We start from the raw sequence: 26,705 nt of genomic DNA, 5'->3' as shown, positions 1-26,705 counted from the left end.
AAGTTGTTGAAATTGTCTTTGTACTATTGACAAAAAAAATTTCTATATCATTTTATCAGCAACTTAACCTAAGGTTAGAAATCTCAGTATTTTTTTATAATTTAGCTTTTATGTGGACAAAAGACACTAAAGTTAAAATACATATATTATTCATAATACATTACTACGTATTCAGATTCTGATTGAGGCATATCTGGTATGTTCGTGCACGTGCTACAAGATAAGATAAATTTAGTTTTAATGAAAACAAAATATGTTAAAATAGTGTTTAACTTGTTAATACTTTCTTACTTTAAGTCTTCGCCTCTTAAACCGCCTCTTAACATATTGTTTAATATGTCGAAATACTTCCAATTAGTTTTATAAATTTCGGAAGTAGCTGCACCACTTCTTTTCGATTTATCAATGTTTTTTAATTTCATACACCGGTCTTTTAAGCTTTTCCATTTTTTTATATGATTCTTCAGCTTAAAAAGTATATATAAAAGTTTCTATTAAAGATTTTAGGTACTTACCCGAAACGTTAAACCCCTCGATGTGGGTTCCTGTTCGCAATAAGTATGTTTAAAGGAAACATCTCTAAACTCCTTTCTACTTTTATCGTATAAAAAAGGATAATTTTCGACCATTTGAATAAAAGCTTCTGTGTCGAATGCCGTATTTATATCCTCTCTGTTTCTATTTTTCACAATGTACAGTATTGAACTACCTGCCATTAAAACACTACATGTTCTCCTGTGATTCAATTTTCTCACATGACTGCCACACGAATTGTTATTGGCTGATCCCCTCGATGTGGGTTCCTGTCCGTGGTGAGCGGACCTCCCAGAGATGGTTTAGTAACTTCTCTTTACCATCACTGGGATCTGAACGCCCACCCACGTGTTTGTTGTGCGTGGTGGCCTGTATGCGGGAAAGGGGGATCCTGGTAGTTGAGGGGCAACATAACGTCCCCAACACCTGCTTTGGCCCCTGCTTCGGATAAATGGGAGGCTCAAATCAGGCTCCGTTTGAGTCAATCGGCTGGTCGTTGAGCCATTTTGACCTCGGCTTGGAGTCAACCGATCGATGCAGACCGGGCAGACACATCAGACGATGTGCTTTTCTTGACTGCATTGTGAGGGAGGGTATATCTCTTGGGAAACCCTGATGTGATAGTCTATGGGAGTCTCCCATGTGACGGCATCCCCTCGTTGGGCCCCATGGTGGGTGGGGTCAATAGGAGCTGAAATCTTATTTATCAATCATGGATACTAAACACAATCCAAAAACACCAACGAAAAGATAACCAGCCAGCCATCCTACTTAAAAGTGCATGCTGCTGGAGAAACACCTTTATCAAAACGTTCCCCTTTTCTGATTCAAAAATTGTTTCAATCTACAGTAGGAAACCTGAAAAAAATACAAAAATTGAGGTCAGGAGATCTGCTTGTAGAAACAACCTCACCCCAACAATCAGCAAAACTTACGGCAATAAAGACCCTCGGAGATATGGAAGTCACTGTCACCCCACACGGAAGTCTAAACTCATCATGTGGGGTGATATCAGAGATTGATCTAATGTCTGAAGATGAATCAGATATTCAGATCGGCCTTTCGGATCAAGGAGTTACTGCAGTCCGACGCATCTCTATTTGTCGAGAAGACAAGTTAATTCCAACTAAACATTTAATTTTAACCTTTAACAAACCGACATTGCCATCTTTCATAACGGCAGGATATCTGCGCTGTCCAGTTCGCCCATACATTCCAAATTCGCTGCGTTGCTTTAAATGCCAGTGGTTTGGACATTCACAAACATCTTGTAGAGGGAAAGGTGCATGTGTTCAGTGTGGAAAAGAAGATCACGAGAGTACCGAATGTACAAGCACTCCATGCTGCGCAAACTGCAAAGAAGCCCATCCTGCCTACTCCCGAAAATGCCCTGCATGGCAAAGAGAAAAAGAGATTCAACGGGTGAAAACTGTGAATAATATACCTTACCCCGAGGCACGTCGCATGGTCACTTTAAGTGCACCAGTGAAAAACAAGACATTTGCTGCTGTTTTAAAATCCACTAAGACATGTGCAGTTCAAACAGATATTTCTGTCTTGCCATGCGAAATGTCTACTGATCCCATCAAAAGATACATTAGAAAAAGAGAATGTAAAACCTAAAACACCACTACCTAAAACAGGGGTAACAACAAGAAACCTGGGTTCTAAAAAGGCAAGTAAGAACCCACTAAACAAACAGAGTGAAAGCAGCTCTCTCTAAATCTAAAAAATCAGAGGCTCAATCTATGAGTGAGTTCTCCGATATCTCTGATGAAGAGAAAATTATAGAGGTGACACAACCAACGTAACCTTCAAAAGGAAAATCATCTGTGAAGTTAAAGAGGGATACCTTCACAAAAAGCATCCAAAGCCTTCCGAAGCATTTAAAACCATGGTGGGACCAGAATTGCCAGGCAGCATTTAAAAAGCAAAAGAAAGCATGGGGGATTTTCAGAAGATACCCCACTGCTAACAATTTGGTTGCTTTTAAAAAAGTAAAGGCAAATGTCAGAAGAATCAGAAGGCAAAGCCAAAGGGATTCTTGGAGGAAGTATGTAACCAGCATAACATCTTCCACCAGCTCAAAAGCAGTCTGGGATAAAATCCATAAAATTAATGGGAAATATGCTTCTCACTCCTGTCCATGTTGGAAAATAATGGCACAATAATCAGTGATATACAAGGTATTGCTGATTTGTTGGGTGAGACAGTATTGCTGGATGAAGAGGAGAACATGTATACGAGGGATTTTCAGGTTTATAAAGCCCAAAGTGAAAAACAGTACTTAAACTTTCACTCTTCATCTAATGAGGAATATAATGTGCCATTCACCAAAATCGAATCACATAGAGCGTTGTCTCGCTCGGAGAATACTGCTGTAGGCCCGGATAAAATCCACTACAGCATGATTAAAAATCTGTCAGACACTTTCCTTAGTAACCTTCTGAATCTGTTTAACAGAATATGGACAGAAAATATTTTTCCTGACTCTTGGAGGCTATCAATTATTATTCCCATTCTCAAGCCAGGTAAAGACTACCAGAATCTCTCTAATTATAGACCAATTTCTCTGACTAGTTGTCTCTGCAAACTTTTTGAGACAATGGTAAACGGACGCCTGATGTTCTCCTAGAGGAAAAGAATTACTTTTCACCACTTCAGAGTGGATTTCGTCGGAACAGAAGTACCACAGACAATTTACTAAATCTTGAAACATCAATATGCGAAGCCTTTGTTAGACAACAGTACCTAGTGTCTGTGTTTTTCGATGTAGAGAAGGCCTGGGATCGCTGTTGGCGATATGGGATACTCCGTGATCTGCATCATTTTGGATTGCGGGGTAATTTGCCAATTTTTATAAAATACTTCCTACAGAATCGAAGATTTCAAGTCAGGATGGGCAACACTTTATCTAGGTTTTTTATACAAGAAGGTGTTCCTCAAGATTCTATTTTGAGTTTGACTCTGTTCCATATAAAAATTAACAGTATAACTAACTGTCTCCCTTCCAGTGTGAAACACTCTCTGTATGTGGATGACTTTCAAATCTCCTGCCAGTCTAGTAATATACAGTAGTGAGCCGATCGGCGTTTTCTGTATTTGGTTGGCGATTTCTGTTTTTCTCATTATTGTAAGCTATTTTTTCTTGCGTTTCTGGACTATGACTCTCCCTGAGGAGGAATTATTTGAGCAAATCACTTCCAGCTCAAAGGTGATTATGGAAAACATACCAAACAACTCACAAGGTTCGGTGAACACAAAGTGTCGTAAAAGTGTGAGGGAAGCAGCCATGAAGATGCATGCTGCCGCTAATAGTTTGTACGGCATGCTCCTTGCTCTTAAGACTGAACCACAAACAAGTAACGAAAGCTATGCAAATGTAGTAAGGAAAGGTTTACCAAACTGTAGCCAAACTACAAGCATGATATCTGAGGTCGTAGGCAAAAGTCCCAAACACAACACAAATAATGACTTGATTATACATCCGGTGGAGTCTGAAGAAGGTGAAAAACTATGTCCAGAAGAGGTAATGGACACACTGCGGGAAAACATTGATCCCAAAAGCCTAAACATAGGAATTAAAACAATCCAATCATTGTCAGGAGGAAGCCTAAAGGTCCGAGTTAAATCAGCCAGAGATTTAGGAAACTTAAAGGAAGCAATAGAAAAACTTCCAGAAATGAATAATAAAGTAAAGATGACAACTCCAAAACTGAGAAAACCAAAAATTATCATTCTCAATGTTCCTAAAGAGGAGGAAAAAGCGACATTCCTGTCAAACATCTACGAACAAAATGAGGACATTTGGGAGAGGGTATCTCTAGAGATATCCTCTCCCAAATGTCAAATATAAGCCACACTATTCCCTCTAAGAAAAGAGAGGATTGCAGGCACGTGGTACTGAGTGTATCTCCTGGTATTCGCAACCTGTTAATTAAATTAAAATTCATAAGCTATGGATGGGGCTCATTTATAGTTGATGATTATGTCCAAGTCTTGAGATGTTATAAATGCACAGGCTACGGGCATATTGCAAAAGTCCGTGACTCGTCTGAAAGGTGTAGCCACTGTGCGAAGAAACATAAATACAAAGATTGCCCGAATAAGAAAGACGAGCCTAAATGTACAAACTGCAGTAAAGCAAACAAAAAAGAACAGGATGGATGCAAACAACAGACGAACCATAACGCCTTTTCAACAACCTGTCCCATACTTAAAAGTTATAAAAGACTCCTAGTGAAGCAAACACACTATGAATAATGTCTCTCTCGTCCCATAACATATCTTTCTGCTATTTCATGTCCAATGGCTAACAACACCCTCAAACTATTACAAATTAACACCCAGAAAAGTCAAGCGGCTTGTTCCTTACTAATCCAGTCTGCCAACACCATGGACATCAACGTCATCCTGATTCAAGAGCCTTACACAGTCAACAAAAGAAATAGTGCGCTTTGGCTCCTGGAAGATATTAAGCTCGAATAATGGAACAGACAGAACTAAATGTGGAGTCATCATCCGGAATCCGAACATAAACGCCGTGTTAATACCTGACCTGTCAAGTAACCGTATTACAACGATAGCCATCCACCAAGGCCCAGTCGACTACTTGTTAAGTATTTATTTCTCCCCATTTGATGATGACAATGAATGTATCAATGAGCTCAGCGAAGTAACCCGTAAGCTAGCGGGAAAGAGGTTTATAATAGCAGGAAACGGTAACACAAAATCCTCCTTATGGTATCATGAGGAGGAAGATGCGCGGGGCAGAATGATACAAGACCTTTTAAATGAAATAGACGGCATATCCCTAAATACATCAGATCTACCGACTTTTCAAACAAACAGAGCAAAAGGATGGACAGATGTCTGTCTGGCCCCCACTAACATGGGCAACAACATTATTAGCTGCAGTACATTGCTGAAAGACTCCGCTAGTGATCACCGGTACATACTCACTGAAATTCAGGACTCTCAACAAAGCCAAGGGGAAGAAGATATTTACTTTAGAAAGCGCACAAACTGGACTCTTTTTTAACAACCTTTTTACTCAATACTGGGAAAACTACACTTTTAAGGACCTAAACAATATTGCTGAAATTAACACCTACCTCAACTATATCACTTCTGCCCTCCAGTTCCCCTCGATGTGGGTTCCTGTCCGTGGTGAGGGGACCTCCCAGAGATGGTTTAGTAACTCTTCTTTACCATCCCTGGGATCTGAACGCCCACCCACGTGTTTGCCGTGCGTGGTGGCCCGTATGCCGGAAAGGGGGATCCTGGTAGTTGAGGGGCAACATAACGTCCCCAACACACTGCTTTGGCCCCTGCTTCGGATAAACGGGAGGCTCAAATCAGGCTCCGTTTGAGTCAATCGGCTGGTCGTTGAGTCATTCTGGACCTCGGCTTGGAGTCAACCGATCGATGCAGACCGGGCAGACACGTCAGACAAGATGTGCTCTTCTTGACTGCATTGTGAGGGTATAGCTCCTGGGAAACCCTGGTGTGACGGTCTATGGGAGTCTCCCATGTGACGGCATCCCCTTGTTGGACCCCATGGTGGGTGGGGTCACCGGGAGCTGAATATTACTTTTTCAATATGGATTCACTACAATCTAAAACATTAGGTACCAAAGCATCACCACCAAGTGACTTTACTTCCGTTAACCAACCAGCCTACCTTATTGTTCATGCTACGGGAGAAACATCTCTGTCTAAACGTTCCCCCTTTTTGATTCAAAAATTATTTGAATCAACCATTGGGCATCTTAAAAAAATCCAAAAATTGAGGTCAGGAGATTTACTCGTTGAGGCAGCCTCTCCTCAACAATCAGCAAAGCTTTTAAAGACTAAATCTCTAGGAGACATAAATGTCACAATCACACCACACACAAGTTTGAACTCGTCACGTGGTGTGATATCTGAGGTCGATCTGATGTCTGAAGATGAAGCAGACATCCAGATCGGTCTTGCAGATCAAGGTGTCACTGCCGTTCGACGCATCTCCATTCGTCGTGATGGCAAGCTGATACCGACTAAACATTTGATTCTCACTTTCGGAAAGCCAACATTGCCATCATTCGTTACTGCGGGATATCTTCGATGCCCAGTTCGACCATACGTTCCAAATCCGCTGCGTTGTTTCAAATGCCAGCGATTTGGACATTCCCAGACCTCCTGCCGAGGCAAAAGCTTATGTGCACAGTGTGGAACTGAAGGCCACAACAGTACTGAATGTAAAAGTACTCCACACTGTGTGAACTGTAAAGATGCCCATCCAGCCTATTCTCGGAAATGCCCTGCATGGCAAAGAGAAAAAGAAATTCAACGCCTAAAAACAGTTAACAACATACCTTACCCAGAGGCTCGGCGCATGGTCACTCAAAGTGCATCATTACAACAAAAGACATTTGCTTCTGTTTTGAAGTCCACAAAGACATGTGCGGTTCAGACAGAAATTTCCGTTTCACCAAATGAATCTTTTACTCGCCATGCTAGATGCTTGTTAACTCAATCTACAGATACAGAAGTAAAAGAGAATATAAAGAAAAAAACACCCCTACCTAAAGCAGGGATAGTAACCAGAAATGTGGGTTCTAAAAAAGCTAATAAGAACCCACTGAACAAACAAAAATTAAAATCAGCCCTCTCTAAATCTAAAAGATCAGAGACTCAGTCTATGAGTGAGTTCTCTGACTTCTCAGATGAGGAGACTAATAAGGTGGTTACACCACCAAACTCGCCTCCAAAAGGCAAATCGGCTGTAAAACTAAAGAGGGATACTTTTACAAAGAATGCTGCCTCAACCACATAATGGATTATAAAATAATCCAATGGAACTGTCGTGGTTTCCGCAACAACTTTTCTGACGTTAAACATTTGACATCATCTACCACATCTCTCTGCGTGGCACTCCAGGAAACACATCTAAAACCTGGAGAAAAAATTACTTTAAAAGGATTTAATCTTTACCGTAAGGATGATGATAGCCACACTCGCGCCAGTGGAGGTGTGGCTGTACTGGTTTCAAATTGCATCCCTTCCTTACCGGTACAAATAAGAACAGAGCTGCAAGCTGTGGCAGTCAGAATTTCAATTGGAGTAACTGTCACAGTTTGTTCCATATACTTGCCACCAGATGTCAGAGTCAATGAGGATGAATTGGATGACTTGGTTGAACAACTGCCGACTCCGTTTATACTACTTGGTGATTTCAATGGCCACAATCCAATGTGGGGCAGTCACGACATCAATTGTCGAGGCAGAGCCATTGAAAGATTCATAGGTAATCACCAACTGTATTTATTTAATACTGGAGAAGTGACATACTTCCACGCCCCAACAAGAACATTCACTGCCATTGATTTGACATTAGCTAGTCCAAATCTGTTTTCAGCGTTTACATGGGAGGTTGGATCTAATCCACTTTCCAGTGACCACTTCCCAATATTTTTAAAATATAGAGGCAGAGGAAGCTGTGAAACAGCCCGTCCACCACGCTGGAAATTTGAAACGGCAGATTGGCCTGCATTTTCCTCTTTGGCTAACATCACTGAGGAAATGGTCAATACTGCCGATATCAATGATGCAGTAGAAGTTGTCACTTCCAGTATTATTCAGGCAGCCGAAAAAACAATGGGGAAAACGTCAACCAGATATCCAAAACATCCGAAACCATGGTGGGATCAGAATTGTGAGGCAGCATTTAAAAAACAAAAGAAAGCATGGGGGATTTTCAGAAGATACCCCACTGCTGAGAATTTGATAGCTTTTAAAAAAGCAAAGGCAAATGCCAGAAAAATAAGGAGGCAAAGCCAAAGGGATTCCTGGAGGAAGTATGTTTCTAGCATAACATCTTCCACCAGCTCAAAAGCAGTCTGGGATAAAATCCATAAAATTAATGGGAAATATGCTTCTCACTCTCTGTCCATGCTGGAAAATAATGGCACAATAATCAGTGACATAAAAGGTATTGCTGATTTGTTGGGTGAAACATTTTCGTCTTCATCCAGCAATATTATGTATACAACAAATTTCCAGGCTTATAAAGTCCAAAGTGAAAAACAATATCTAAACTTTCACTCTCCATCTAATGAGGAATATAATGTGCCATTCAGCAGAATAGAACTATGTACAGCAATCTCTCGCTCGGGGAATACTGCTGTAGGGCCGGATAAAATTCATTACAGCATGATTAAAAATCTGTCAGACAATTCCCTTAGTAACCTTCTGAATCTGTTCAACAGAATATGGACAGAACATACTTTTCCTGACTCTTGGAGGCTATCTATCATAATTCCCATTCCCAAGCCAGGTAAAGACTGCAAGAATCCCTCTAATTATAGACCAATTTCTCTGACTAGTTGTCTCTGCAAACTTTTCGAGAGAATGGTAAACAGACGCCTGATGTTCCTCCTAGAGGAAAAGAACTACTTTTCACCACATCAGAGTGGATTTCGTAGGAACAGAAGTACCACAGACAATCTAGTAAACCTTGAAACATCTATACGCGAAGCGTTTGTAAGACGACAGCACTTAGTGTCTGTGTTTTTTGATATAGAGAAGGCCTATGATCGCTGCTGGCGATACGGGATACTCCGTGATCTGCACAAATTTGGATTGCGGGGTAATTTGCCAATTTTTATAAAAAACTTCCTACAGAATCGAAGATTCCAAGTCAGGATGGGCAACACTTTGTCTAGGCCTTTCACACAAGAAGAGGGTGTCCCTCAAGGTTCTATTTTGAGTGTAACTCTGTTCCTAATAAAAATTAACAGTATAACTAACTGTCTCCCTCCCAGTGTGAAACACTCTCTGTATGTGGATGACTTTCAGATTTCCTGTCAGTCTAGTAACATGGGTTTTATTGAGAGACAACTGCAAACCTCCTTAAATCGAATAGACAATTGGTCCAAGACCAACGGTTTCAGTTTTAACGTAGAGAAGACCTCGTGCATCCACTTTTGCCGAAGGCGTGGTTTGCACCTGGACCCTGAAATTCACCTAAATGGGGTTAAAATCCCAATGGTCAACGAAGCAAAATTTTTGGGTGTCGTGTTTGACCATAAATTGACGTTCTTACCACACTTGCGCAATTTGAAGAGTAGATGTTTAAAAGCTTTAAACCTGTTAAAGGTATTGTGCTGCTCATCCTGGGGAGCAGACAAATGTTCTATGCTCAGGATTTATAGGGCCCTTGTTCGCTCTAAGCTGGACTATGGATGCATTGTGTATGGCTCTACACGAGAATCTACTCTTCGGATGCTGGATCCAATCCACCATCAAGCATTGCGTTTGTGCACTGGTGCATTTCGAACTTCTCCTGTACAAAGTTTGTATGTGGATGCTCATGAGCCTCCACTATCTCTTAGGAGAGAACAGTTGTCTCTTTTTTATTACATTAAACAGAGATCTCAAAATAAACTTTTAGCTGATTGTTCAGATAGTCAGCTGAGGAGATTATTTGCAGCTCGCCCAAGTAGTGTCCCTACATTTGACATAAGAATGGAGAATGTAAGCAGCACGATTGACCTGGACACAAGCAACATTTCGCAGGTCGAGGTCGATAATATATCACCTTGGTCAATTCCTGTGATAAACGTTGATTTAAGCTTAAAGCAGTTTCTAAAAGAAACCACCCCAGACTACGTTTATAGACAGCACTTCGCAGAAATTCAACATCGTGACAGGAATTTAATTCCTATATACACCGATGGATCTAAATCGGATGACTATGTTGGCTTAGCCTTTGTTTGCCAGGATGAAATTGTGGCAGAACAAATAGCACCGAATTCTTCCATTTTTACTGCGGAGTTGCAGGCTATTTATTTAGCCCTAAAGTATATAAATAGGAAAGGTCATCGTTGCTGCGTGATTTACACTGACTCAGTTAGTGCACTTCAGGCTTTGATCTCGTATGAACCTAGTTTTCACTCCATAGTGATTAAAATTCGTAAGCTGATTTGCCATCTTTTTGCGAGGAATTTCTCTATAAAATTTTGTTGGGTCCCAGGCCATGTAGGTATAAGAGGGAATGAAGAAGCTGATGCAGCTGCAAAGTCAGCAAGTCCTTCTCAGCATACAATGCATATTGAAGGAGGTGACTTGAAGCTAGTTGTTAAAAAACGACTAGAGGAGAGATGGCAAAATGTGTGGAATGAACAAGTCCACAATAAACTACACGAGATCAAACCTGTGATAGAAAATTGGACACAGAAGAAACCTTATGACAGGAGATCTGAGGTCATTCTTACTCGTTTGAGAATTGGACATACTCGACTGACTCATCAATACCTTTTGAAGGGTGATGACCAGCCTGTATGTCAGTATTGCAACTGTGCTGTAAGTGTTAAGCACATACTGAGCAATTGCATCGCCTCTGAACGGATTCGTAGGCAGCATTTTGGAAATGCAAGTTTTAACGAGATTTTGGGCCAGAGGCCAAATGTTGATAAATTATTGAACTTTCTAAAAGTTACAAATATTTATAAAGAAATCTAATTATTTATTTATTTATATCCATATACATGTTGTTGTTATACACAGTTTAACTGTTGTATATTTTTGTTATTGGTTTTTTGTTTTTTGTTTTGTTCATTTTTATTGTTATTTATGTACATATATATACCGTATGTTGTGGCGCAGCTTGGCCTATGTGGCCCTTGTGCCAATAAACTTTAACCAACCAACCAACCAACCTGCCTCCAGTTAGCCCTCAAAGGAGCATCAACCCAAAAACCTCACGCAAACTCCACCCACTGGTGGACTGACAATATAGAGACGGAAAAGAAGAAAATCTGAACGCTTAGAAGACAATGGTTGAGAGAAACAGATCCCAATCATCGTTTAGATAAAGGAGAGAGGTATGCTCAGGCGCTCAAATCTTACAAAAAACTTATCAATAAAACTCACACAGAAGCCTGGAGAAAGTATTGTGGAAGGCCAAGCACAGATCCCTGGGGCGAACCTTATAGAATAGCCTTCAGGAAAAATAAGAGGGCTACTCTGCCAAATATTACTTCAAATCAGGCCATGTCTAACAACTATAACATCAGGGACAACATAGAAAACCTCCTCAAGTACCACTTTCCACCGGACAATGAGACTGAAGACACGAGTGTACATAAAAACATCAGAGATAACATTAAAGAAGACTACATCAAACAAGATGATAACTGGTTTACATTTCCTGAAATCAGGAAAGCAATAAGGACGCTGGCTAATCGTAAAGCCCCGGGGTATGACGGTATCACTGCCGAGATGATTAAATCAGCCTATAATGAAATCCCCATAGCCTTCGTAATCCTCTTCAATGGCTGCTTGAGGACGGGCTACTTCCCGAACCAGTGGAAGTTAGCAAGTATTAAATTCATAAACAAGATCGAAAATCCTAGAAAGGAACAAGACTACTGGCCAATTAGTCTCTTCCCGTCCTGGTGTAAAGTCCTGTTAGACTTTTCACTTCGTGGGTAAATAATACCTTTGTTAATCTTATTAGCTTCTCCTACTATTTTTTTCTGGATACGTTACTTTACTATCATATATAATAACGGAAGTTCGACAATTACAGCCATTAAAAAAGTTACCGAATTTATAAATGACGCTTGGAATCAGGACAAACACGCCCTATTACTAAGCATTGACTTTAGAAAGGCCTTCGACTACTTATGGTGGCCCTCGGTCAAACAAAAATTGAGAAACACTAAGTGCCCAGGTAATATCTACAAATTATTCGACAGCTATCTAAAAGATAGGGAAGCAGGATACTACAACCAAAATATACAAGTCTGTCACAAAGTGAGTAGGGGTTGCCCCCAAGGCAGCCGTAGCGGCCCGGGTATTTGGAACCTCGCTTATGACGACCTCCTGGACACCATCCCCCCATCAGTGAACACCCTAGTCCAGGGGTTCACTATGCTAATGCTCCAACATCAGAACTGTGATAGGCTACAAGCCATGGGGAACGAGATCCTGAAGGAAGTAAGCAACTGGAGTTTGCTTAATAAACTACCAATCAATTACTCAAAATGTATGGCACTGGTTTGTACCCGCAAGAACAAAAGGAAACAACTACAGAGGCCCATGTGCCTGTACATCGACAACAAAAAAATAAAGGTAACTTCACAACTTAATTACCTGGGTGTAACTCTAGACCCCACCTGAGCTTTAAAGTACACATAGACAACATATGCAGCAAAATAAGGCAGAAGGCTAACCAGCTATACCATATAGCAAGAAATACCTGGGGCTTAGGCCCCAAACACTGCCGTCTGATTTACAAGGGGGCAATTGAACCCGCCCTTCTATACGCTGCTCAGATCTGGGGCGAAAAAGCCTATCTTGTACATACAAAGAGGAAGCTCCTCTCAGTGCAGAGAGAATTCGCTATCCGTATTTGTCGAGCCTACAAGACAGCGCCCACGGACGCCCTACTGGTTCTCGCAAACATTCTTCCACTCCACCTAAAGATCAAATCCCTTAACTGGACTTGGAGTATTCTCCATGACCAACCGAATGACAACTTAATGAACGTGAACCAAAACACGGCCCAGCAAGATTTCCACACTAATTGCAAAAACATTAAGGATGAAGCACAACAATATGGGATAGACACTTGCTCCTCCAAGATGGTGTACAACCAACATCCGGCCCATACTGCTTCAATCCCGGTAAATTTTAGTGCTAACATCACCAATCATCATTCTCAGTGGCAAGTATACACAGACGGAGCCAAAAATAATGAGGGCACAGGTGCTGCCTACATCATCATGAACACAACTGATAACAATATTATAAGGGAAGAATATCACAAACTAGCTGCCCACTGCTCAAATAATCAAGCAGAGCTGTGGGCAATTTTACAAGCCCTGATTCACATTACCAAAAATCCTAAGAAGTATCCAGGAAACATAGACTTTTACACTGACAGCCACTACGTTCTTCATACATTAAATGGTACTACCAACCAGACAGAAGCAGGCAGGAAAGCATACCTTCTCGCTAATAATCTACTTAAAAGAAAGAACATTACTGTCAACTGGGTCCAGGGCCACAGTGGGACTACTGGTAATGAACGTGCGGACGCTCTTGCTAGAAAGGTGACCACTCTAAAAGTCACCCCTTCCTTTCATAAGCTACCCATTAGCTATATCAAAAACTATATTAATGAAAAGATCATGACAGAATGGCAAAATGAATGGACCAACTCAACTACCGGTCGGACAACTTACAAATTTCTACCATCTATTAGAAAACGGCAACAGCTGCATCATTTGGCTCCCTCATACGGGCTCACTCAATGTGTCACCGGGCACGGGAATTTCCCGGCCTATCTCTTAAGGTTTGGAAAAACTGACAAAGATACTTGTGACTGTGATGATACTACTGTAGGGGATACCCTCCATTATCTACTGGACTGCCCCCATTACGACTCGGAACGACAAGAAATGATAGGCTACTGCCTTAACAATGGCCAAAATTGGCCCCCTCAACTAGACTTTTTGTGTACCAACAACAAGGCATTTAGACTCCTGAATGACTACATCAAAAGCTGTACAATCTATCAAACCAGCAGGTAACTACTTTTCATCTCAACCCACCACAGTAGCTTATATGTTACTTGCCAGTCTGGGCTGGCAATCAAGTTTGTCTACAAAGAATTCTTCATGTAAATATTGTATATAACCTATATTATCTGTATATTTTTTGTTTCCCTTTGGTGTTATTAACCATAGGGATTCTTCTGCCTGAATGGCATTCTATGTATATATTTTGTTGTTTTCTTATTATATGCAAGGCAAGTGGCGAAGAGGTCCCACACTTCTACTTTCCTAACTTTTCCACTCTAACCCCTCCCTTCCTTCCCTTCCCTTCCCTCCCCCTTTTCTTCTACAGGCTAAGTTGTTAAAACAGCCTCTATCTTTATCCTAAAGTAAAGTCTAGTAATATGAGTTTTATTGAGAGACAACTGCAAACATATTTAAAACTAAAACCACTGTCTTGGACCAATTTCTATGCGATTTAATGTACAGAAGATTTCCTGCATCCACTTTTGCCGAAGGCGTGGTTTGCACCTGGATCCTGAAATCTATATAAATGGAGTCAAAATCACAATGGTCAACAAGGCGAAATTTCTGGGTGGTTTGTTTGACCATAAATTGACGTTCTTGCTTCACTTGCGCAATTTGAAGAGTAGATGTTTAAAATCTCTGAACTTTTTAAAGGTTCTCTGCTGCTCATCCTGGGGAGCAGACAAATGTTCTATGCTCAAAATATATAGGGCCCTTGTTCGCTCTAAGCTGGACTATGGATATGTTGTGTATGGCTCTGCACGAGAATTTACTCTTCGGATGCTGGATCCAATCCACTACCAAGCATTGTGTTTGTGCGCTGGTGCTTTTCGAACTTCTCCTGTTCAAAGTTTGTACGTGGATGCTTATGAGCCTCCACTATCTCTTAGGAGAGAACAGTTGTCTCTTTTTTATTATATTAAACAGAGATCTCAGAATAAACTGTTAGCTGATTGTTCAGATACTCAGCTGAAAAGACTATTTGCAGCTTGTTCAAGTAGTGTCCCTACATTCGACATAAGAATGGAGAATGTAAGCAGCACGATCGACCTGGACACAAGCAATATTTCACAGGCCGAGGTTGATAATATATCACCTTGGTCAATTCCTGTGATAAATGTTGACATCAGCTTAAAGCAGTTTCCTAAGGAATTCACCCCGGATTACATCTATAGACAGCACTTTGCAGAAATTCAACACCACGACAGGAATTTAATTTCTATTTATACTGATGGATCGAAATCGGTTGATTATGTTGGCTCAGCATTCGTCTGCCAGGATGAGATCGTGGCAGAACAAATTGCACCGAATTTTTCCATCTTTACTGCAGAGTTGCAGGCTATTTACCTAGCCTTAAAATATGTAATTAGGAAAGGTCATTGTCGCTGTGTTATTTACGCTGACTCAGTTAGTGACACTTCAGGCTTTGATCTCACTTGAACCTAGTTTTCACTCCATAGTGATTAAAATTCACAAACTGTTTTGCCATCTTTTTGCGAGTAATATTTTTGTAAAATTTTGTTGGGTCCCAGGCCATGTAGGTATAAGAGGGAATGAAGAAGCTGACACAGCTGCAAAGTCAGCAAGTCCCTCCTCAGCATACAATGTTTATTGAAGGAGGTGACTTGAAGCTGGTCGTTAAAAAACGACTAGCAGAGAGATGGCAAAATGTGTGGAACGAACAAGTCCACAATAAACTACATGAGATCAAAGGTTATGATAGAAAATTGGACACAGAAAAAACCATATGACAGGAGATCTGAAGTCATTCTTACTCGGCTGACTCATCAATACCTTTTGAAGGGTGATGACCAGTCAGTATGCCAGTATTGCATTTGTACTTTAAGTGTTAAACACATACTTTGCAACTGTGTTGCTTTTGACCAGAGTCGTAGACAGCATTTTGGAAATGCAAGTTTGAGAGAGATTTTGGGCCAGAGGCCAAATCTTGATAAGACACTGAACTTTTTGAAAGTTATAAATATTAACAGGGAGATATAAATTAACTAATTTATTTATTATATACGTATGTTTGTTTTGTTTTGTTTATTTGCACTTGTTTATGTTTTTGTGTTATATTAATTTTTTTTTATTTATATATATATATATATTTAGCTTTGTTTCATTTTACTGTTTGGCATGGGGCAGCATAGCCTATATGGCTCTTGTGCCAAAAAACTCGAACCAACCAACCAACCATTACTCGAAGTTTTCAGATGGAAGGTCAATGACTGTTGTCATGAAAACTAAAAAGATGGAAGTAGAATACGTTCTAAGAATTTCCATAATTTAAAATTTAATGAACAGAAATTGATGAAAATTTGCGATAATGTTACTTAAATGGTGTAGATAGTGACACCAAAAAATTTTTTGAAAATAATTAACCGGAAGCGAGAAAACTGCATTTGATTACCGACCGGAAATGACACCAAAAACAGCGATAAATCACTGAAAAATGCACCAAAATTTAACCAATTTTGAGGGCAGTACTTGTTATTACTGTACGCAAAAGGTGTCTTCACGAAAATTGATTTACCGGCAGCGGGAATTACGGATAAGCGAATATAGCGAATTTTAGCTTTTAATTCAAAAATTTTTGGAAAAAGTGGTCCTACTTGACATAATTTTGTTTCCATGATGTTCTGAAAAAGAAATTTACATAAATTTAACGTATTCACGACGATATTATGCACAAAACGACCAAAAATATGAAGAGCACAATGACAGCAAACCTATCAGTCTCACATTCTAACGTCTCTCCTTTTTTTTCTTATTTAAATATTAAAATTTATAATTGAATAAAAACCATTTAAATAATTCAAATTTTAAAGATAATTAACAATAGATTTAAAGTTGATTAAATTTGGCACCTTTCGAAATATCGTTGATACTTTCATTATTAGATAATTATAAAACTATACTTGCTTACTGAAGAGACAATATCATAAAATAAAATAAACAACCATTCAAACTTCAGCAAAAATTCTTTAATCTTAAGAACGTTTTTAAATGCATTAAGCGTCCATCTTCAGTTACTTCTTTAAATCAAATATGAAATTCAAACAAATATTACGTAAATTAACGGTACGATTACAATAAATAAATAAAATAAAATAAACAGGATTATCGTAATTTACAAAATTATGCCAATATTTCATAAACAAATAAAAATAAAACAAAATAAAAAACCAACATGAGGTTCAAATCAATCATGGATTATTGCAGTATTTTACAATTACTCTCATCTGTCACTAAAGACTTCTAATTGTAAAATACTGCGATTATCCGTGATTGATTTAAACCTCATGTTGGTTCTTTGTTTTTTTATTTTACTTTTATTTGTTTATGAAATATTGGCATGATTCTATGAATTACGATAATCCTGTTTATTTTATTTTATTTATTGTAATTGTATCGTTAATTTACGTAATATTTGTTCGAATTTCATATTTGATTTAAAGAAGTAACTGAAGATGGACGCTTAATGAGTTCTTCTTAATGCGAAAACGTTCTTAAGATTAAAGAATTTTTGTTGAAGTTTGAATGGTTATTTATTTTATTTTATTAGTATAATTTTGTATTAATAGCTAATGCAATAGTATAATTTATATGTACTGTACATGTTTGAAATAATACATTTATGCATTTTTTTTCTTTTGTTACGTTGTTGATATTTTTCCTCCTTTTGTTTCTCTTCTTTCTTTTCCTGTTTAGACAAAACAAATCCCGATTAAGTTTCTTTAACTTTCTTCTTGTTGTATTTTTCAATTCTCTTTCACAATTCTTCGATGTTTCCATAACTGATTTCAACAAATGAATTTGAACGTTTCCACCATTTCTTCCGTCGCTTATACTTCTATAATAACTCTTAACTTTTTTCAAGAGGCACTGAAATGATTTACACTGACTCAGTTAGTGCACTTCAGGCTTTGATTTCATCTGAACCTAGTTCTCACTCTATATTGATTTAAACCCATAATCTGATTTGCCATTTTCTTGTGAGGAATTAATCTACAAAATTTTGTTGGGTTCCAGGCCATGTAGGTATAAGAGGAAACAAAGAAGCTGACAGATGCAAAGTCAGCAAATCCTTCTCATCATACAACGTTTATTGACGGAGGAGACTTGGAGCTAGTTGTTAAAAAACAATAGAGCAGAGATGGCAAAATGTGTGGGATGCAGAAGTCCACAATAAACTACATGAGATCAAACCTATGATAGAAAATTGGACACAGAAGAAACCCTATGACAGGAGATCCGAGGTCATTCTTACTCGTTTGAGAATTGGACACACTCGACTGACTCATCAATACCTTTTGAAGGGTGATGACCAGCCTGTGTGTCAGTATTGCAATTGTACTGTTAGTGTTAAGCACATACTGAGCAATTGCACTGCCTCTGAAAGGATTCATAGGCAGCATTTTGGAAATGCGAGTTTTAAAGTGATTTTGGACCAGAGGCCAAATGTTGATAAATTGCTGAACTGGCATTCCAGAAGTGTTTCTCGTCTAGAGAAGATCCTTGTGAATTTTCCTGCCAGCAGTCTTGGAAGTGTCTCTCGTCTAGAGAAGATCCTTGTGAATTTTTCTGCCAGCAGTCTTGGGTAAGTTCTGTTCTGTGTAGTTTTACCAGTGTCGGCAGGGGCCATTATTAGAAATAGCAGTACACCCGTAGTAATATTTAATGATTCAAAATTATTATTATTTTTTGAATATTGAGTCATTCTAGCACTCCGTCCTCTCGTCCATTGACTCTCGCGTCGATCATTCAGTTGTTCGAAGAGAAAATGGACGACGCTAAAGCCGCGGTAGATAAATCTAAAAACTTCAGCAGGGAGCTGAAAGATAAGGTGTGGTACAATCTAGGGAAAGCCACTTTCCTCTTCAATCATTTAAAGGATTCATTTATAACTATAGCAGAAGAAAACAAAAATCTCAAAGAGAAACTAAAAACAAATCTGGGACTTTGGCTTCCGCGAGCCAGCCAACCCCACAACAAGCCACCTATGCGCATGTTGTTAAGCATCCTCCTCCACCCTCTAATGATAGGGTTATTCTAATATATCCAAATGAAGAAGAGAAGGTTAAGGAAGTAATGGACAAAGTAGCAGATGACATTGACTCCTGCTCTATTGGAGTTGAAATAGAAAATATTCGTAGAATCAGAAAGGGATATGCAGTGAGTTGTAACGACTCGGACGGTGCCAATAAACTAACTGAAGTTTTAAGAAAAAGGGACGATATCAAGGTCAGATCTCCAACTTTAAGAGACCCTAGAGTTATCATCCCCAACTTACATTGGGATCTGTCCGAGCAGGACCTGAAGGCACGCATCCTCAGACAAAGCACCAACCTATCAAATAATGAAGATATCAAACATATCTTTTTCATGCGCAAAGAGGAAAGAAAGGTGAGATCTTGGGTGATCACAGTCAGCCCAAAGCTCAGAAGGAAGCTAAAAGATCAAGGAGATAAAAATCTATGAAGGATGGATGACAAAAAAATTATTCGATTTTCATTACTACAAGAGGTGTACGAACTGTTGGTCGTACACACATACCAGAGCTCACTGCAAAGAGCAACGGATCTGTTCCGACTGTGCGTCGGATGCTCATCCTTCTAAAGATTGTCAAGAAATAGATGATGATCATACATGCATCAACTGTCTAAGATACAACAAAACATGCAAGTCACCGAAGGATCGTGTTGACCCCAGTCATAGCGCCAGGAGCAGGAATTGCCCTGTACTTAAATATCATATAAAACTTAGTTATGCTTCTACGAAGCAATATTAAGCAAATCTGTAGCTTCGTGATTAACATTTATAATGGCTTTAAAAGTAATTCAAATTAATTGGCTGCGTTTCTTTATGCAGCGCTGCAATGTAGCGAACCGTTTCTAAACGTTTGCTGCAAGAGGTCGCTGCAGCGAAGATAAAGCATGTTTTACGTTCGCTACACGTGTAAATCAAAATGGACGCTCGCATGTATAATGTTGTATTAACCAGCGAAAATAAAAATGTCGAGGTAACTGTCGACAAGAACATTATGGAAAGATTAACAACAGGTAAATTTACAGATTAAATGTACTTTCGAATTATTAAAGTATAGCCGTTATCGATTGTTTTTATATAATTCACTTAAATATAATTTAATAATTAATATATTTCATATAACACTTCAATGTACAGATTGAATAGACCATAATAATTGAAAAATTTTCAATTATTATTGTATATGAGTTCTTGTATTGTGATTAGAATTTATATATTTTCCAGACAATGCCTTTAAAGAACAGTATTTTAAATTAATGTTTTCCAGCCATGAGAACACAGAAAATAAAGGTTAGATATTTTTTAAATTATATAATCTATTAAATTATCTATTTTGTAAAATGTAAATGAAATGTAAATGTAAATTACATTTAAGTAGTTGTATGTATGCCTGATATTCTGAGATATGTTTAAATAAAACTTATAATGTGGATAAATGAAAAAAGTAATCTTATTATTTAAAATTGCAGTTACCTCAGATTTAAATCCTAAAAATACTAGTACGGGCTCAGTTCCATCAATTAACGAAGATAACAAATCAGATTCTGTAAGTATTTAATTGTATTAGGTTTATTTAAAATATATATTCTTTATATTTTTGTTATTGAGTAACATGTCTAAGTAGCCTTTTTACTTAGTAACAGTAATGTTTAAGTGTAAATTTTATAAAACTATTTTAAATATGCTGATGAAATTTCATTTTTCATAGGAAACTGTTTGGACATCATTTGCTGTGAAAAAGCTTATTGAAATTCGCCAAGAAATGGACTCCTTATTTGAAAAACCGAATTGCAAAAAAGTGAAACTATGGGGAGATGTCTGTTTAAAAATGAAAAAAGAAGGCATCAACATAGGAGCAGTGGAGTGTGATCGGAAGTGGCGAAATTTAATTCTAACTTATAGGAGGAGGAAAGATCAGATGAGAAAATCTGGAAGTGGTCGACTTCCTTTTTGGGAATTTCATGAAGATTTCGACCACTTCTTTGGTTTAAAAGCTAATGTTAGTCCTCCTTCAGAAACACTGTTAGCTTCGACGGTACCTTCGAATTTCAAACTTAATGAAAATTTTGAGAAAAGAGCAGCACCAGCACCGCTACCTCTATCATCACTGCCACCTCCATCATCATCATCACCACCATTACCTCCACCTGCACCCTCACCACCATCTCCATCTCCTCCATCACCACCACGAAAGAGAAAAAAATCATCATCTGAACCTCCAGAGTGGTTTTTATGCTATATTAAAAAACAGGAAGAATCAGAGGAAAAAAGGTGGAAGAAACTAGAGGAAATTGAGCATGAAAAATTAAAAATTTTACAAGACATATTAAATATAGTTAAAAAATAAATAATTTTACTATTTTAATTACTTTTCATTTATGATTTTTAAATACACAACATTTTATTTTAATTTATATTATTTAAGTCATTTATTTTTATTTTAAAAACAGGAACCTTGATAATTTATTTGAATTTTCAGTTATCTCATGATAAAAAACATTTATTTTGTTTTTAATAAGTGCAGCAAACATCAGATAATTAATCTAATAAATAGTAAATACATCTACTGACAGTTGAACGTATTTATGTGGTGAACATAGGAAAATATTTCTGACACTTAGAATATTTCAAATATTTTTCTCTCTTACATGAGACACCTTCCTTGTCTTAAAGTGCATTCTTTTCAATTTTGAAATAATTTAAATATACTTACTTTACAGACTTTCTTATAAAATTTTAAATTTGATTAAATTTTCAAATTTCATACATATAGGGTTCCTACTCAAATGTTTGTTTTAAATTCCATGACATCCCGGCCAACATTGTAAATTCCGACCCTCACAGTACAGTATATGACTTACTATGCAAATATGCTATTGCTTTTTCAAGTTCTTGATTAGTTATTTTTTCTAATTAACAATTACATAATTTTCATAATTGTTGAATAATTGAAATTAAAATATTTAAACTATTTTTAATTTAGTAATTCTGTTTTTATCCACAACCATAAATCTATGTGGCTTTGAAAAAAATAAAAAGCCATTATTATTAACAAATCCTGTATAATCCATGTACAAAAGTAAATATTTATTAAATTTCCTGAACTTTATAAAAAAAAATATGAATGAACTGGAAAAAGTCAGTGTTATACAATCAAAATTATTAACATAAATAATTTTAATTTATGTTGGTATTTTTTAACTTTTTTGTACCTTATAATCATTTTTTTTAATCAGTTCATTAAAATCTGCCCTCAAACTGAGTGTAAATGGTAATTGAGAGATTCATAGTTTAAATATTTCAATATTTTTTGGTATTCATTACTTGGAAGTTCATCCTTAACTGAAATTTTTAAACCTTAAAAAATTTATGACAGTTACCTCAGAATGAATTTTTATATTTTTGGATGCCAAAATGTCTTAATTACTGTCTGTGCTAAAAATAAAAATAATTGTAGCACTGAATTAAATTTTATTTCTATTAATCAACATATTGCATCAAGTTTATAATTCTATATGCTATCCTATGATGATAAAAACATGTACTTAAAGCATTCTTTTAATTTTAATCTAAAATATTTGTTAACTTATCAGTTTAGCATTGTTTGGCAAATTGTATGATAGGTTTAATTGCCTATATGTATAATTTAATTTGAATTTTCCAAACTATGATGATAATTAATAACAAAAAAATCAACAAGGTAGCAAATTTCTTGACTGAGGATTTTTGTAAAATTTCCTACTTTCCATGACTTTTTCCAAACATTAATGAAAATCCCTCATTTTCCAGGTGCATCAGAAAGAACCCTGTACATAACAATATTACAAATGTAATGTGTTAAAATAAAATGTACTCATAAAAAAAAATACAAGATTGTATAATTAATTTAAATCTAAATTTTATTTTATATGTACAGTTTCATACAATAAAAGCACTTAAAATATATTTTACTTCTCCATCAAGAAATCTGCAATTCTATTTCGTTTTTCTACAGCAGATGCACGATTGTGTGTTCTTTCAGGAAAATCATCACAATCATCATCATCATCACCATCATGGTTATCAAGTAAGATGTCTTCTGGAATATCCTTTTCTCCTTTCTTAATGCATAAATTATGTAAAATGCATGCTGTCATAACCACTTTAGACATGGCTGCGATATTCTCCATATCTAAATATTTGAGTCTGCGGAAACGTCCTTTCAAAAGTCCTATAGTCTGTTCCACAACTACTCTGACTGAACTGTGTCTTTTATTATAAGTTTTCTCTTTTATAGTGAGAGTACCATAATCCTTAAATGGTACCAATAAAAAAGTATCTAAAGGATATGCAGAATCACCTAGCAAATAGTAACTGTTTCCTAAATATTTTTTTGGCTCCTGCAATAATAAATTGTATATTGGGCTTTGTTTCCACACCCGAGAGTCATTGGAACTTCCGGGCCATCCAACAAAAGCATCGATAATCTGCATTTCTGCATCACATATTATTTGTAACAAAATGGAATGTCGTCCTTTTCTGTTGTAATAGCTTTGGCTATCTTTTTTAGGTGCCTTTATGAATATGTGTGTTCCATCAACACATCCAACTACACCTGGCAATGGAATCTTTCGTAATTGCTCAAATTTGTGTACGGTGTCGTCCAAATTGTTTGATGGCCACTTAATAAAATTACTCAACATGGAACTCATTTTATTGCAAAAATTCATAAAACTTCTGTATGCATGACCTTTACTCAAACCAAATCTATCGGAAATGCCTCTGAAAGACTCTTGATTAGCAAGTGTCCATATACTTAACAAAACTTCTTTGTCTGTTGAAATAGAAGGTCGACCCATCTTTTTTTCATTTCTTGTTGTATTTATCAACTTTATAACTTCCTATAAAATAAATACATAAACGATAAGTTTTATTTAATGAACAAGAAAGAAATAACAGGCAGAAACATATAATTAATATTATAGTGCATACAGTAGACTAACTTAATTTACGAATGTTAGTACAATGACACTGTTCTTTGTTTAGTTATGCTGACAAGAAAAAATATATTATTAACTAATTTCCGAAACTTAAATGTAATTATAATTCGATTAACTTAACGAATATCAAAATTTGATTCATTTAAAAAACTTAATTTTCAGAAAATCTTACAGAATAACACATGTAAAACTAAATAAGCTATTTTATAAATTATAGCATTTTGTTTCCTATTAGAAAAAGTATTTAAAGTAAAACTTACTTCTGTAGAATTTCTTGAAAGTCGAAAATGACTCTGAAAGTCATCTAAAGAATATGAAAATACTATGTCTTCTACATAATTTTCTATCTTCTGTCTCTTCGTTCTGTTCATTTTTTTCGAAAGAGCAAGGCTCAATTCTTCATACTTTCGTTTTTTGTTTTGTCGTAATTCTTTAGCTAAAACACTTGTTTCGGCCGTAATCGAAATCAGAGAATATATTACGGCGTCCATCTTTAGCTCGAGCGAAAAGCGTTTCTAAACTATACTGCAGCGACGTGTAGCGATAGCTGCTCGTGACGTCATTTTCGCTACACTCTCGCTGCATAAAGAAACTCGAGCCATTAATAGATAGGGGCTTCGCCGCTACCGACCATTTTATTAAATACGCGTTTGATCATCATGTTGACATAGCACTAATTCAAGATCCTTATGCAACCAATAGAATTCTTGGCATTCCCTGGAGTATTGTCTGTTTAAGTTTAGGTACTAAATCAGCAGTTTTAGTGTTTAATAGGCATCTTTCAGCTTCTATTGTTGAGGAACTGTCAAACGACTTCTCCACCTCTGTACTCATTGGTTTTCAAAATTATCAATTCATAATTAATTCCACTTATCTTGCTCCCTCTGGTTGTATCGAGGAACAACTTTTAACTTTAAAACCGCGTTTTTCGGCCATTAAATTTCCTGTTCTAATAGGCATAGATGGTAATGGAAGATCTCCTGTGTGGTTTGACAGACTGCTTAACAAGAGAGGCGAATGCCTTTTAGAATTTATTTATGAATTAGATTTAAGCATAGTAAATAGAGAAGGACCCATCAGAGAGAAAGCTATATCGACCTTACTTTAACTAAAGGGAAAATAGGAAATATGATTTTAAACTGGGAAGTCCAATTAGAAGAAACGCTGTCGAAACATAGATACTTAACTTTTGATATCAAAATTGATTCGCACCCTCTATTACCCAAAAATCATCTTTACAACTCACAGAGGCAACTTTATGCTTGCCCCTCGATGTGGGTTCCTGTCCGTGGTGAGGGGACCTCCCAGAGATGGTTTAGTAACCCTTCTTTACCATCCCTGGGATCTGAACGCCCACCCACGTGTTTGTCGTGCGTGGTGACCCGTATGTCAGAAAGGGAAATCCTGGTAGTTGAGGGGCAACATAACGTCCCCAACACACTGCTTTGGCTCCTGCTTCGGATAAACGGGAGGCTCAAATCAGGCTCTGTTTGAGTCAATCAACTGGTCGTTGAGTCATTCTTGACCATAGTGGAGTACGCCTGCGAGCATCGTCTATCGTGAAATTTTCGCTCCGTTTTTCTCGATCGTTTTTCTCTGGTTTTTCGACGAACACAGAGGGATGTAATATACCATTTTAAAGATCTTGACGAAAGGAACGCGTAAGGGTAATTTTTGTTAAAATCGGCTGCTTTTTAGCCGAGTTACGGGTTTTGGAAATTTTTGTTTTTGTCCGGTTGCATCGGCCCCCCCCTTTGGTGTTATCGGAATTTTATAAACGTGTTTGGAGAGCCATTTATATGTATTTTATGCGATATAAATTTGGTGATTTAAAACTGGATAGTTTATAAGCTATCGGCGCTTGTATTCGTACCGTTAACAAAGGACACTCTCAGCCACGTGCTCTCGGTGGGTCTAGCCGATCGGCGTGGTCTCCAGCCGAACAGCGTAGTGGTTATCGCGGCTAGAAATTTTATTGCTCCGACTTGTTTTCTTAGGAGGCGACCTTCCGTCAGCCCCTTCTCTATCGTGGAATTTATTTATCCGGTTTTTAAGCAAACGGTTACTCGTCCCGGCGGGCCGCTGAACGGCTTAGCCGAACGGCGTTTTACTGTTTTATCGTCATTTACTGTACAAACCTTGTCGGTTTTGTCTCATTTGGATTTGGTTGGAGAGATACTCTCCGCACCTAGTTGTATTTTTAAACTTAATTGACTATCTTGACGATTTCTGCTGTACCGCCGATCGGCTGCTGGGTAGCCGAAGCCGAAGGGCGTTTCTCAACAAGTGGAAGTGTAATCTGTATAGTGCAGCGATTTCTCCTCAACATGGCTCAACCGGAAAAGGTTATGCTTCAAACAATATCAGCAAGTCTGGACATAATACTACAGGCTCTTCCGGCTAATTCACATAGCTCGGTTCCTGTTAAAAGTAGAAAATTGGTGAGACAGGCAGCGCTGGATATGCATGCGGCTGCCAACTCAATTTATGGTATGGTGTTGGCACTCAGAGAAGGTGAGAAAAAGGATGAAACTGGTTACGCGGCCGTAGTGAAACGTGGAGGGATAAG

At 37.7% G+C, this 26,705-nt stretch overlaps 1 long non-coding RNA gene across 1 annotated transcript; it reads left to right on the top strand.

Moving 5' to 3' along the window:
- The first annotated feature begins 1,317 nt into the window (after positions 1-1,317).
- On the top strand, positions 1,318-25,608 carry LOC136972511 (uncharacterized). The gene is made up of 3 exons (XR_010880346.1): positions 1,318-2,043; positions 5,676-5,822; positions 25,548-25,608. It is a non-coding gene; the product is annotated as an uncharacterized lncRNA (long non-coding RNA).
- The last annotated feature ends 1,097 nt before the right edge of the window (positions 25,609-26,705 follow it).

This window comes from Centruroides vittatus, unplaced genomic scaffold, assembly GCF_030686945.1.
Source record: "Centruroides vittatus isolate TY-2023 unplaced genomic scaffold, ASM3068694v2 contig_294, whole genome shotgun sequence".
Lineage (NCBI taxonomy): Eukaryota > Metazoa > Arthropoda > Arachnida > Scorpiones > Buthidae > Centruroides > Centruroides vittatus.
This window is presented reverse-complemented; position numbering and strand designations above follow the sequence as displayed.